General features: G+C 49.0%; 1 pseudogene; it reads right to left on the bottom strand.

The window, feature by feature from the left end:
- Positions 1-233: 233 nt before the first annotated feature.
- On the bottom strand, positions 234-5800 carry LOC133247677 (retinol dehydrogenase 16-like; annotated as a pseudogene).
- Between the last annotated feature and the right edge of the window lie 2079 nt (positions 5801-7879).

The raw sequence follows: 7879 nt of genomic DNA, 5'->3' as shown, positions 1-7879 counted from the left end.
GCAGCCCTGCGTCCCCCAACCCCTTGTGGGACCAGCAACGAGGGTCAGGGCTTTACAACCTCACAAGCCCTCTGACATTCTGGACAGGATTCCAGGGGGTGATTCCAAACCTTCTGAACACACACCCCCAAGACATAGAGTGAATCAATGATGCTTTATTTGATTTCATTTGGTTTGCTGAGACTAATACTATTTGTATGTGTCATAAATAATAATTTGAAAATCAAGTGCCTTCAGTTTAACTATGAAGCCCTAGCATGCATTCTAATAGGTGAACTTTTCAAATGAAATTTTAGAGAAAAAATAATCAACAGAAATTCTTATTTCCAAGATGGATCAAAACCCGGTTTCTGTGCCCAAACCTGCCAAGGCCACCAAATTGGCACCCAGGCTATTGGATCAGTCTGGTAGACACCGTCCACTGTCAATAGACACATTCAGTGAAGAGGGGCTTTTATCCCCCTGCCCATCATTTCCATCCTGGGGAAGAGGGAGACAGGACATGGGAAAGATTCATCTGAAGAGGTGGACAGAGCCAAAGCACAGGGGACTGAAAGCCCCAGTGCCTCATGTCCTCCCCACAGTACGGCTTTTCACAGCTGATGTGGGTCATAACACACAAGGGACAGAATGAAGACGTGAGCATCTGACCCCAGTTCCTCAAGCATAATATGTCTCTTTCTTCCTAATTTCTTAGAGTCCTAAGCAATGACCCAAACAAAGCCTGGGGACTGGGTGGGAGTGAGGCGGAATGTGTGTTCTGGTGCCCTGAGAATCCCCCTCTCCACTCTATTTCCCTTCCTCCATGTGTCCTCTCCCCACCCACGACCCAACTCCCGCCTACCACACACCCCACTCTTGGATTACAGGGCCTTAGCAGGCTGGGGGTAATTCCAATATATCATGAGATCCACCAGGAAGCTGGGCAGGTAGCTCATGGGGAGATAGAGGAACTTGGCGTCCCAACCAGCTGAGTATCTGCTGCGGGGATGGCAGGCGGTGAGGGCGTGCTCCATGCAGTTGGTCACCAAGGACAGATTTCTAGCCCATGGTGCCTTCAGAAAATCCGATGCCTTTATAACTGTCCAGAAGGAGACACCATCCTAGTTATTCTCATTTTCCAGCCCTCCCACTTCCAGATCAATTTGACTTCCCAAAAATTCTGTTCTCTTCCAAAATCATGGTCCATATCATATCAGTAGATTTCACTGCAATATGTCCTAGCACTTTGCAAAAAATACACTTCCACACTAAGTTAATGCCCTCTAGTACCTTTCCAAGGAATACGAATACTACATACTGGAGGTCTCTACCCACACTAGAAATAGAGGCACCTGAGAAAAGGTGATACTAACATGACTTTGCCGTGATTCCAGGGATGTATCCCTCTGTGGCATCAGTCTCCTTTCCAAATTAAAAGCGTTTCTGAAGAGAAACTGTTCTCTAGATCTACCAAGCTTCAATCCTTCACTTCTGTCACCAGTTGACCAAACAGAGACCTTGGGTATGAGCTCATATCTCCACTTTGTGGGTAACTCAGGGCGTAGAGGATAGGACTGAGACTGGAGGAGGTACTAATGATGTATTTCTGAATATTTTTCCAAAGCCCACAGCTTACTCACAGTCTGCAAGAAAGTTGTCTCCTTAGAGTTCCTGGATCTCTGGGCTGGCATGATCCCATGATGTCTGGAGATTTTCATGATACACCTCTTCTTGGGTCATATCGGTCAGGAAGTAACCCGGCTCAATCACAGCCACCTTCACTCCGAAGTAGGAGAGCTCCCTCCTGTAATGTAGACAGGATGAGGAGCAAGGACTCAAGAGATTGTACAAGAAGAACATGAAAGAACAGTCAGACACCACTACAGGCCTGGGTGAGATGGGCTGGGAGCTCTCAGAAGTTGGAAGGCACAGAAGTCAGGGAGAGAAGCTCATGGTGATGTTACTGCTTCTCTATAGAGTTTGACCATTTTCCCAATTATTTTACGCCCTGTGCCTATCAGCTCTACATCTGACAAACTGTACTGCAGAGCATCGCTTAAACGCTGCCTCCTCCTATTCCTCTCGTTCCAATCAATCACCACGTCTGCATATTATGTCTTTCCATAGTCCACATCCCCTGTCTCCCCTCTCTCACCCCAGTAACCCCTCTGTCCTCTAAGGAGCATCCACTTGCCTGTGGACAGAATTCCCACACATCAGAGCCACCCTCTCTCTGCAACCAGAGGTCTCTACCACTGATTTGACTACGTGGCTCCCTTGACTAATTGCTTCAAGGGGTACACATCCCCCCAGGGCTCCCAGAGCCTAAATACCACAGCAGCTGAGCACATGTAAGGCCTGCACAGGCAAAACTATCCATTATTGTGCCTCCAATAATTTCTGACCGTGGGCCCTCCTGCAAGGCAGTAATAAGTTGAATCAAACTCTATAGGTCTGGGACCACCTGGGGATGCCAAAGACACGAACATGCTTCCCATCAAAAGACATACACAGTAAGTGAGAGGAACCTAGAAGGAAGAGGCATTAGGCCTGTGATATATGAAAATCCCTGTAGAACACCCCGCCTCTTGCCCCCTTCCCTGCCTCAGTGAATATGTGAAGAAGAGAAGGGCCTCCCTCCCAGACCATTAGCTGAGGGAGTCTGAGAAGGCCTCCACGCCGTACTTGGACATGCTGTAGCCTCCACCAAAGACAGCCATCCGGCCCATGACACTGGAAACGTTGACCACACGGCCTCTTGCCTTCCGCACCAGGGGCAGCAGACTCAGGGTTACATCTATCACTCCCAACAGGTTCACCTCCAGAATCTTCACGAAGTCCTGCTTGGTCAGCCATTGATTGGGTGCCATGGGTGTGCAAATGCCGGCATTATTCACCAGACCCCAGAGTCCTGGGAAGGGTGAGGGGGAGAGGGCAACACTGCTCGTCCCAGGAGAGAGGACTGAGCCATGCTGCCGTTCACCCTCCAACCCGGAAGGACTTTAGGAGAGAGGCTGCAGGGGAGGGGCTGGAGCAGAGACCAACACACTCCTGGGGGTTTGAGGAGGTCAGAACCTGTGAGTAGTAGTAGGCACACACAGAAGGTGTGCCTTCCTCCCAACCCAGTCTTCACACTCCACCCACTGCCTGGTGACAAGGAACAGGAACCCCAGAGTTGATGAAGACAGGTATTGAGCTTGAGGAAATCTAGTGGGTCTATAGTATGGAACTCAAGAGTGAAGTTTTGGGTTTTCACGGTCCATGGTATCTTTGAAAGTGAAAGTCACTAAGTTGTATACAACTCTTTGTGACCCCAGGGACTATAGAGTCCATGGAATTCTCCAATCCAGAATACTGAGTGGGTAGCCTTTCCCTTCTCCAGGGGATCTTCCCAACCCAGGGATCAAACCCAGGTCTCCCGCATTAGGGGCAGATTCTTTACCAGCTGAGCCACAGGGAAGCTCAAGAAGACTGGAGTGGGTACCCTATCTGTTCTTCAGTGGGTATTCCTGACCCAGGGATTGAACCAGTGTCTCCTGCATTGCAGGCAGATTCTTTACCAACTGAGCTATCAATGGTGTCTTTGCACACCATTAATAAATATTCCCCAGCTTTCAAGATTTTCTGACAGCTTCAGGACTGAGTGCCCAACAGTTAGTATGAGGAAAAGAGAGGAAACCGAGAGAGGAAAAGAGAGAAAAAAAGGAATCAAGAGATGAAGACAAAAACAAAAAAAGATGACTATAACTGAGTGCGGATTGGTTGGGTGAAACAGACCTGAGATCTCAGTATTGAGGGAACTTAGTGGCAGACCTGGTATTGACCTCTAGGACCTGGGCTTGAAACACCCCCACTTCAATACTGAGCAATGTGTCTCAGGAATCTGGAGAATTCCAAGGGCTATTTTGGGGGAGGGCAGGGATGCCTCTGCTTACCCTTAACACCCAGAGCACAGAGTTCACCCCCTACCCCAGAAAACTCCACCTTCTCCTCCCACTCACACAGGAGGCCACCCTGGCTTCATCTTCTTGGTACAAATTCACCCGGCTTAAAGGAAACCACTTGCAAGAATCGAAGACACAATCCCAAGGTTTTAAAGTAAACCTTTAGCAACCATAGGCCTCATGGCAGCAGCAGCAGGCATTCAAGGTTGCTGGGGTAAGGGAACCAGAAGTTCCACACAGAGAGCTGAGTCACTACCCTGTTCAGCAACATGCTTGACTTGTACGATGAATACAGTATCAAAGACACAATCACCATACATGGTTATAGTGTAGGGACTTGGGTAGAAGGAAGTTTGCAGAGATATCATTTCTGTGGAGTATGGCGAATACAAGATAGGAAATAATTATGTATCATACCATGAAATACTTTTTAGTAAGTGATGCTATTTTAATGTGTAGTATTTTCTCAGTCATAATTTATGATGTTTTTGAAGAAATTTTTATCATGTTCTAAATCTATGTATTTTTATATAGTAGAAGGAAAGGATAAATATGTGTAAATATAAGATCATGTATGTCAAAACACTAATAACCCTTATCTCTGGGTGGTGAGATTTTTAGAGTGTTTGGCATATCTCTAGTTTACATAGGCAGATTTGTAGGAATTAAAAAAAAAAAAAATCAGTAGAGAAAATCAGAAAGCCGCGAGAGAAAGTAACTCCATAGTAGTTATTTGACTTCCCCTAGACAAGCCCTGAGAACTCAGTATTGTTATTTGAAGATGAGTGACATTTAAAGCCAAGTGAAATGACTATGGGTCTCCAACAAGAATATGATCAAGTGCTGAGAACACAGCCCAGCTCAAGTGCTTCCCTCAGACACCCTTGCAGCCTTTCAACCAGAGCCCCTACCTCCACCCCTCCTCCAGGAAGTCCACCCTGATCACTCTGCTCACTCAGTAGCAAGAAACCCAGACTTTCTGCTGAGACCGGAGGGAATACCAGGCAGGGAGTCTACAAGGACACTGTCTCATCAGGGAACTCTCTCCCCCAAACTGCAACCCTCAAGGTCAGGAGGTAGGGGTGAGAGTTGGAAGAGGCTCGTCTGGTCAGCTGAGTGAGGTGAGGAAGGCAGATGGGACTTCACATCTAGGAAAACACCTTGGACTCTTCCCCAGGGGGCTGACAACCAGTGCCCCTCACACAGAGAGAAGAGTAAACAAACAAGAAATGTGGCGGTACCTCTGTCCCCCACACGCTCCTTCACCCACTCGGTGGCCGCAGCAACACTCTCAGTCTTGGTGACATCCAGGATCACCGTCTGCAGCCTGTCTGATGTCTGGTTCCTCAGCTGCTCCGCCCCTTGCTTCGTCAGACACGCAGCCAAGACCCTCAAGCCTTTCAGGTCCAGCTGCCTGGCCAGCTGGTTCCCAAAGCCCGAGTCACAGCCCGTGATGAAGACGAACTTGTCCCGAAGGTGGCTCACCACCTGCCTCTCCCGGTACCAGCGCAGGAAGTAGTACAGGCCCACGAGGACCGCCAGGTACAGCCACATGGCTTTGTAGGGGACGGTTGTGGTGAATAGGGTCTGGTTAGTGATCAGACAGGAGCAATTAACAACATGCACCAAGCTGGTTAGCATGGAGGCTCCAGACTCTCTGGCATGGACTTCTCAAGATTTTCCTGTTCACCTTCTTCAGTGAGTTATTACTGACGACGATCCCAGTGCCTGCTTTTTGGTACTCTTAACCCGCTTCTCATCAATACCATTGCATTTCCAACACAAAACCTTAAGGATGACAATACCTTCCCCAATCTTACTTTCCTGGTCCTCCCACTCCTCCTGTTTCCCTCTGCCCACCTCTCCCTTCTCAATCCTCACACCCACACACGCATTAGAAGTTTTGCATTCCAGATTTCATGGTTCACAATCAAATTGTTCCCTTTTTCTTACTGAAGCTTGTGACCGGGGTCCCCCAGGTTATTGTACATCACAGGAGGCTTTTTCTAATGAAGATTCTTATAATGGGATACACTTGGAATCAAGACACACATGACTTCAAAGCCCAGCTCTGCTGCCAACAGGCTGTGTGACCTTGGCAGCTGGTGAGCCTCTGACCATGTTTCCTCTCTGGCTTAGCTCACAGAAGTCTCTCCTGAAAGACAAAGTTCCCTCAGCCTCTCTAAAATTAGAAGGAGAAGGCAAAAGAGAATAAGGTTTCTCCTGATACAGTGGCTCTCTGGACCAGAAAGATGTTCAGAAGAGCAGTGGGGATGTCTGAGGCAAAGAGAGGGCACACGAAGGAAATGAGGGAACACAGGCAATGGTGAGACTTCTCCCAGATGCTGGGATGGGTATTGGAAGGACTCACACAAAGCTGCTCTAACAGGTGTTCCCCTGCCAGTCAGTGCCCTGGGCATCTCCTCACCATCCATGTTTACCACAGCTTTGACAATGAAACAAATGCCCTGGAGCCCATCCCAGCAGCCAGGAAACACAGAGAGGAGGACAGATTCAGCCTCTAGTGGTCACTGCCAACTGCAGGGTGCTGACTGCCTCCTGAAAGGAGTTGTCCCTCAGGTGGCAATCAGCAGCGGTAATGGAAAAGATGGTCCTGAAGAAAGCAGCCTGTGCCTGCTTCCTGGGGGACCAGCAGGACCCTCCACAGGGGTTTCCCAAAGGGTGAGGAAGAAGAAGGCCAGGATGGAGGATGGTGCCTTGGAAACTGTCATGAAGCTGGGGGAACAGGCAAGTCTTATACAAACACTAAATCTGTTAAGGGTGAAGGTTATGGTTTCTTTACTTGGAAGAAACAGATTTTTTTTCTCTGACCATGAATTCCTTCACCATAAATTCCCACGGGTCCATGCAGCAGCCCCATCCCACTCCTCACATCATCATCTTCCCTTTCCCCACATGAAAGTCACATGATGACTTGTGGGGTCTCAGGAGCTTCAAACTCCTGTTCCAGGTGGGTACAATGACAGGCAGGTCAGGAGAGAGCAGTAAGAGGCAGGAGCTGGGGTGATACTCACCTGGGATCTGCAGGGGCCAGAGCAAGAAATCTTTCAGAGGAGTTACTGTCAGGGAGACTCACTGACAGAAATCTCTGCATCTTATCTCCTCAGAGGGGTAGTTGGGCCAGATTCCAGGGCAGAACCTCTGACGCACATACCCCTTGGCTTAGCCCCAGCGCATATCAGCGGGGACCACTGTCAAGCTAAGGCCACCCTCCACCCACTGCCTGTTCTACACCCAGGACAGTTCTCTGAACAGTAAGTGTAAGTAACAAATGGAGGAGCTGGAAGGGGTAGGAAGTGAGGGCAAGCTGTGCAAGCTTGTTTCCAGCTCCACTGTCTGAAGTGGAGACTCTAAAATGTGGAGACAGGTCAGCGTGTTCAGGAGGTTGGAGGGGTTGGGGAGTCACTGACCACTGCCAACTCACAAAGGCCAGGACAGCCCAGGGAAAGAGTGACAGCACCTTCCCTTTGGCACTCCTGTGGATCTTCATAGCATGGGTTCCTGCCCCTGCATACATCCATCAGAGCAGACCTAGCTCCCTCCTCAAGGAAGGTGGCCTGGACAAAGGAGGAATGGTGCTCTGCTGAGGGTCCAGGCTGAGAATGTGAGCTGCTGTGCCCTGCACCCTTTTTCCAGTGCATTTGTTGTTCTGCCTTGTCTGAGTTGGGGGCGGTGAGTCACAGTCCACAGAGTTGGCCATGGAACTTATCTCAGTGCAGTCCTGCGTCCCCCAACCCCTTTTAGGACCAGCAAGGAGGGTCAGGTTTGTAAGCTCACAAGTCCTCTGACATTCTGTAGAGGACTGCTGGAGAAGAGTCCAGAGCTCCTGAAGACAAACCCTCAGGGCATAAAGTGAATTAGTGATGCTTTACTTGATTTCAGTTGGTTTGGTAGGTCTGGTGGTGTGTGTGTGTGTAAATAAAAATATGAAA

This window comes from Bos javanicus, chromosome 5, assembly GCF_032452875.1.
Source record: "Bos javanicus breed banteng chromosome 5, ARS-OSU_banteng_1.0, whole genome shotgun sequence".
Lineage (NCBI taxonomy): Eukaryota > Metazoa > Chordata > Mammalia > Artiodactyla > Bovidae > Bos > Bos javanicus.
The sequence above is the reverse complement of the archived record's forward strand: the minus strand, read 5'-3'. Positions and strand labels throughout refer to the sequence as shown.